Source organism: Phaethon lepturus, unplaced genomic scaffold, assembly GCF_000687285.1.
Source record: "Phaethon lepturus isolate BGI_N335 unplaced genomic scaffold, ASM68728v1 scaffold50664, whole genome shotgun sequence".
Taxonomy (NCBI): Eukaryota; Metazoa; Chordata; class Aves; order Phaethontiformes; family Phaethontidae; genus Phaethon; species Phaethon lepturus.
The window spans coordinates 1-7,575 of record NW_010535032.1 but is presented as its reverse complement, the minus strand read 5'-3'; the positions used below and the strand labels follow the sequence as shown (position 1 = coordinate 7,575).

General features: G+C 38.3%; 1 pseudogene; it reads right to left on the bottom strand.

Moving 5' to 3' along the window:
* The window catches only part of LOC104619702, a 667-nt pseudogene extending 300 nt beyond the window's left edge, over positions 1–367 (bottom strand).
* Positions 368–7,575: the final 7,208 nt, after the last annotated feature.

Below are 7,575 nucleotides of genomic sequence, written 5' to 3'. Positions count from 1 at the left end.
CAGGTCCCACCTCACGGACTTCCGTGTTTAGCTTGAGAATTCGGTCCCCAAGATCCATCTGGGTGAAGCTCTCATCAGCCGCAATGGTGTCAATCTTTGTAAACTGATGCTCTCTGAACTTTACTAAATGGTCATCATCGGATTCCATATAATACAGATTGAAAGTCTCTTTGCAAGTGCCCAGAACTAGAGGGATACTATTACAGTCCCTCAAGGTAAACTTGAGCTCCACGTATATCTTCTGAGCCGAATTGCGTGGAATCCAGTTTGTTCGCAGCCAATTGTTTTGACTGTGATCCATAACATTGCACACTTGGTAAGTTCTGATCGGAGTATAATGCTCATCAACACCACTAATCTCTTCCCACTGAAAAAAAAAAAAAAAAAAAGAAGTATTTTAAGATTAATGATTATACCAATAAAAATCACATTTAGAAACAAAAGCTGTGAAAACGCTAAAATCACTTTGCTTGGACATCATTATAAAATAGACAATAAAGTCTGGTTGAACTTGCACTTTTTTTCCTATTAAAACATATAAACCCCTTAAACGAACACAGACTTCACCATCAAGAACTCCATTTTTACCAAGTTATTTCAAGGTAGCATGAAAGAGATGCTACAGTTGTTTTGCATTATTAAAAACCTGTGATTTCTTAAATGATATGCCATGCTGTCCCTTCAACCATAATCCCAACATGTCTTTCCTACAACCACATTCCCTTCAAACAGAAGTAGCTCACTAGGACAACACCACATTTTCACTGTTAGAATCAAGTTATATTTCAAAGATCAAACAAGATTTAAAACCCTACCAAACAAAAGTTGATGGTTCCCACTGAAATTCCATATAGTCATAATAAAATATTACAGTTTTAAATTTATTCAAAGCATGACAATTGATTTTGCTTGGGATGTATGTCCTCTGGACAAACAGTCAAGTTTTGCCCAGTTTCCAGAGCTATTAAAAATTACTGCCAATCTACCGTAAGTACTATAGTTACTTAATTCTTCTGTGGACTATATAGGCTACAATGCTAAAATGGTTTTTGAAGAATACATAGTCATCATTTGTTTTTACATTAGTCATCAGCTGACAAATTTACTTGACCCAGACAGAGAAGGAATAGACTTCCTATTTGTGAATTACTCATGGACCAGTCCCACCTGATTTCTGAAGTCACACTTACCAGAGAGGAATATTTACCAATCACAGGAAATAAGAAATCCCGCAGGGGTACTTAAAGTAAATATTTACTGTTAGTCATTTACCATACACCACTAAGTGACTTAAGATGCATCTTTCTTTGCTTTCTCCCTGAATGGATGGCTAGGACCAATTGTTGGTTTTGTTTTTTTGTTTGGGGGGGGGGGGGCTGTTTTGGTTTTTTGTGGTTTTGGTTTTGTTTTTTTTAAGGTCATCATTCTTCAGCTTTTATCCACACAAAAGCTGCAGCTGTTCTATATTCCAAGTCTTAAAATACAAAATTAAGAACCTCACCACTAAAGCACTAGAATTAAAAATCATTACAATGAACAATACCAGTTGCAGAATCACAGATCTTCTAGCTCAACGCCCTGCTCATGCAGGGTCAGCCAGAGCACATTGCTCAGGATCCTGCCCAGTCAGGCTTTTAAATATCTCCAAGGATGGAGACTCCACAACCTTTCTGGGTAGTCTGTGCCAGTGTTTGATTGTACTCAGAGTAAAAAGGTTAGTCCTTATGTTTAAATGGAATTTCCCACATCTCCAATTGCATTCATTGCCTCTTGGCCTTTCACTGGGCACCAGAGAGAAAAGTCTGGCTCCATATTCTCTATACCCTGCCATCAGGCATTTATACATGCTGGTAAGATCCCCCCTGAGCCTTATCATCTTCTGTTCTATGCTTCAAAGTTAATCACACAAACAAAAGAGGTAAACTCCTATCGTGATAATGAAGCACATACTAATAGAGCATATGGTAGCACAGCAGCTACAGAAACCCTTGCTTTGCTGTCCCCCACATACACAGTCTCTGCAAAAACACACAAATGCTGCCCCATGCAACCACATGCAGTGCAGCTGGGGAGCAGCAGAGCTTAAAACAGAGCTGCTGCATGGTACAAAAACTGGAGATGTGAAGTAGACAGAACTAAGTATGTTGTGAGAAATCACTGCCACTCTTGGGGGAAGGAGACAAAAAACATCTACCAGGAAAACACCTTCCCTCAAAAATCAAGTCACATCAGTGTTTTATTTAACATCTCAGTCTAGTAATTTTCATTTTACATAAGCATCTTTGGTGAAGGATCTTAGTGTAGTGCAGAGCTCACATTAGGAGAGGAAAGTACTGCTCCCACTATACCAACAAAGAAACTGAGGTACAGAAGTGTTAACTATCTTTACAGCTTCCTGGTTTGACAAGACATGTATCACACAGATTCAAAGGAAGAAAGGAAAACCACCAACCACATCAGAGTAACATCTGAGAGTTCTCAGTCCCAACCCACTGGCTTATGAAGTTTTGCTATGACTAAGAGTTGGTCTGCACAATGAATGGTCCACACACCACTGAAGATATAATTTTAGATCACGTTATTGAACCAGTAGATAAAAGAAGTATAAATATTCTTCCTTTAATTGAAACAAAGTTTATTTTAGTTCTCTTTACAGATCTGACTATACACAAATTTTATCTCTTCCTGACTAGTTCAAGGTTAGAAACAGTCTTGGATATGTATACAACAGTTGAAATGGTGTAGCAAGCCATAATATGCTACATTGCCAAGGAGAGCTAGCAGCACAAGGACTGAGTCCAAGTTACTACACTAGAGCTCGTGGCCACTTAAGAGCTGAGCGCCACATGGCAGCCCATCATACAAGGATGATCTCTTCCCTGCATAAGAAGCAGCTGGACCCTGGCTCCCAGCCTCTGCCAAGCTCCCAAAGCTGAGTGGAGGGACTTCCTCTGACAGATGTCCTCGTATAAGTACAATAATCTAATCTTGCTGCAAAAAGCCATTCAGATGCCACAATTGCCTCCCATGAAGCTGGATGTACCTATTTAACTACAGGTCTTGCCTGGACAAATGAAAATTCAGATACAACAACTGGATGAAACTAGGTAAGATTATATAGTGAAACAGAATTTTATGGACATCTAAAGCAGCTCACACTGATTCATGAATGATCTACTTATTATCTCTTCCATATAATTTCTAATCAGTTCAACATATTTTACATGTCCAGTGGGAGACAGAAACAAAACTAGGAACTTGCAGAATTTAAAACATCTCCCCAGCAGATGTTCTTTTTTTGAACAAGCCTCAGTGCAATTTCTTGTTCAGAAGTTTCTTATCCAACATGCTGACACAGACAGTTGAATGTAGATGTATGAATTGCATGATAAAGGTAGTACCGCTACTATGTTCTTCACCTAGAAGTTGCAATGTGCAATTATCACTTCATTAACTTGTAATGAAGACCTAATTGCTTGGAAACAATTGTAGTCTATGTCAGTCCACTTACATAAACAACAAAATTTCACATCTATCATTTAATGCAGAAGCACTGCTGAATGGAAGCACCAATCTCACACCAGGTGCTAAACTGATCAAGATACTGCAGCTGTTACAAAACTATGGAGATTGCAGCTAACACTTTAGAAAGAGTTAAGCTGAAAAAGTCACTGAAACTAAAGAAAGAGCAACCAAATCAGAACATGTACTAGATTCAAGTAGATTTACGACTTCAATAATTATTATGATCAAACTAAAAACCAGCAGTGCATTTACATTGCTCATACACTGCAACTTTTCACAGTAAGCTATTGTATTGCCATCTTTAAGTGATCTTTATTCTAGACAGATTATGAAGAACATCAAAACAATTTCCTTCCCATGACCAGTAAGTTTCTTCTATTAAGTGAGGTTTCTCGAACACCTATATTTGTAGTTGTTTTAATTTTTATTTTTGTACCTTTAATTCATGTGTTCAACTTGCTCTGTGAAGTTACAATAGTTTAAAAATTATTTACTTTTTTTTAAAAAAAGATTCTTTTTCCAGGGACTGGAATTTAGGAGAGAAAAACATTTTAAAATAAAACATTAAATAAGAAAACGTTCTATATTTTATTAAGCAATCAGTATTGTCAATTGCTCCTATGTTGATTTCAGGGGCTAAAATGAATGCAAGCGGTCTTTCCCTGTAAATCCTTATGTATTACACTCATGAAGCACCCTACAATATAGGACTTTTGAGGCTTCATTTATAAGCCCAAAACCTGTTCTGAACACACATAATCAAAAAGTTCTGTATGGTTTTACTGCTGCAAAATGCTAAACTCATGCCCACTTCAGATCAAGGGGAGGCTACGGATGCCCTCTTTAATGCAAAGCTGAGCTGTCTTAGTATCTCTTGTTCTTTTCCCAATATTGCTCCTGTAGAGCCACCCCTCCTTATGCTGCACATGAGCTCTGCTGATTTTAGATCAAAGTATCAGACAGGATACCAAACAAGACTATGCCTCTCACAGCATTTCTTTTCAGCACTAACAATATATTATCATTACATAGAGGATAAAAATCAATAAGCAAACGAACCTTTAGTAGTTGAGAATGTTTACTTTAGCTTTACAGAGAGGTATTGTCACTAAAATGTGCTAGCTATTAAGAGGCTAAGTGACAATAGGAAGCAAACCTCCTGTGCAGCATTGCCACATAGTCTATCCAGTATTATAGTATTCAGTGCAATTTCATTTTGTACAGGCATCATTCTGACCTAGATTCCCAAACAGCTAGCTGAAATAACAGAACTACTAGGTAGGAGTTACAAAGTAAAAGAAAAATTAGAAACAAAAAGGATCTAAGGTATTTTAAACACATGAGGAAAATTCTGATTGGGGGGTGAGTAGAAATTAGCTAAAAGAAAAGTCCAGAGTTACTATCTGGTAATTAAAAATAGTCTTTGTATTTTAGGGTAAAGTAAGAAAAGAACAGCATTCCAAGTGTGCAGGAACCTGGACAGCTGGGGCTAGAACAGGTCACGAGGCAGAGACCTATAATAAATAATAAGAGACGGGAAAGTCATGAAGAGGAATTCAGCCAAGGGCGGGGGGGGAGGGGGGGGGAAGAGAGAGAGAGAATACTGCAACTGGGATATGAGATGTGCTGAAAGAAAAGTTCTGATGCAAGGCAGGTATTTATTCTACACAGGACACAGATGGCGGAAAGGGACACGCTCCTTTTCACCTTACACATTGAGTCCAATCTGCTGCAGTCTCAGCTTCCCCTCCTCCCACCTTCAGTTTCCCAGAACCATCCCCATCCCATGGAAGACTATCATATGCGGTGGGGGACTAATTTCTATTGAACGAACTCTCCCGAACATGCAACCACTAGTATTTCGGCAAGAGCAACAATGTAATGCAAGGGACAAGAAAGCATCCAGCAAGAAAGTATGGCCACCCAAACTTAGTTACCACAGACATCCACCTAGAACTCAAAAAAAATAGATCTATTTCTAAGGGTACTGCATTTTCCCCTACAAAATTCCATCCTGTTGAGGCCTTGCTAAGAGAAAATAAGAACAGTGTAAGTTTTTGTCCTCCAGATAGATGCAAAAGATAAACAAGAAGGTATCAGGGGAATAAGCAGAAAGATGAAGGAGAAGATGTCACAAGGAGACAAACAGACTACACAGCAGCAACAGCAGAGAAACACTGCAGAGAATTTGGGCACAGACACTTTCCCAGGAGTCAAGAAAAACCTAAAAAAGGTTACATGAGCTGGGAAGGAATGAACTGGCACTACATAGTATTGAGGAGGAAGGGCGTTAGTGGGAGTCAGGCTAAGAACTTAAGGAAAATCGGCTGAGATGCTGGCAGAACGACTGTATGAAAGATCTGTACTTCTATCATGTAAATCAACACTGGTGGGACCCAAATCTCATTCTCAACTCAATTACAGGCAATTATTTGGGTCACTCTGGTCCATGGGTCATTAAACTTCAAAGGTGTCCCAACTGGTATTTCTTTCTTTCTAGTTCTATGCAGCTACAGAACAAATGGATATTCATCAGTCCTGGCTATGTTTAGACTGGAAATTAGTAGCCAGTTTCTACATACTGGAAGAATGAAGCTATAGGACCATCTTCCAAGCAGTCCAATAGAGATTATAAACCTCTTTCATAAAAGAATTATCAAATTGTGTCAGGGATTTTATGAAGGCGTGATGGGGGAGCTGGAAATCTGAGGCTGTGATACAAGGCTTTGGGGTGCTGGATTTCTTCCTGTCATAAAGAAGGAAGGAGCAGAGGTGTGACCATCATTTATGAGTTCAAACTATTACACAGTACTTGTATCATATTCCTGTAATGCCTTCAGGCACCTTCAACACTTTTGAAACATGTCCAGGAGAAGTGCCATAGCACCACTCCCTCCCCAGCATGTAATTTGGCTTTTGGAAAGTTAGCTTTTCATTTTTTAAACCTTTTTTGAATACTGTTAATGGTAGGAAACAAGAGAGTGCTTTCAGTGGTATAGAAAAATCTCCAAGATTCCCAGTGAGAGGGTCTAACTCTCATGCTCCAGTCATACTGACTGACAAAGTTGGGACAGAAAGGATTTTCTTTTCCAGAATTCTTTTTTTCTTCCATTTTCTTTACAAAAGGGAACATACAAAAGTGAATGTAGGCCATTTCCTAGGATGCCATGAACAGTCTCACCAAAAAGTTTCCTCTCCATGCGGGAATCTAGGACATGAGTGATCTCCTCAATTCTTTCATCCTTCCTGTGACATACTTCAAGTTTTGTGGCTTTCTATTCTTCATATCAAAAATCTTAAGTTTACATTAAGAAACTGAAGGTTATTTTGTGATTTACAATACAACACATAAGCAACTGCATGATTCCAATAAAGTAAATTTTATCTTTCAGTGTCATATTACTATAAAACTCCTAAATTATAAACTATAAAATTCCCACTAAAAATTGAGTTTGATAATTTTTCAAGGCACCTACGGAACCCAGGCAGCAAACTCCTCAAGATTCCATTGGCAATCTCAGGCAACAGTCTAACAATATTTATTTACAATTTTATTTGCCATTAAGACATTTGGTATGATGATGTATTTGGTACGATTTGGTATGAGCACCATTTCAGGTAATGACCAACTGTCCTGTAACATAAATTAGTAATTCTAATAGTGTCTACATGTGACATAACTAATCACTGTGCACACTAGAACACAGACTGGGAAAAATGCTGAGAAGTCAGAAGAAAAATAGTAACTGACTGCAATTACTTTGAAACCTCACGAAAACATCTTCATGTGCTAGGATGTCCCACCCCTGCCGAGCAGAGCAGTCAAATCACTGCTTATTTCTAAACTAATTTTTAAAAACAATTTTTTTTTTTATCAGTGTAATTGCTTTTCACTATCTGTAAGGTGGTCACATAAGCCTTTACAGAATCGCCGTTCAAATTCTACCTGAAAAACACATTTTGTTCTAATCCCAAAAACTGACCCTGCTCTCTTCTACTGGCTCTTCGTATTCAGTGGCTTTTCAGCCAGGCAAAATAAATATATATATA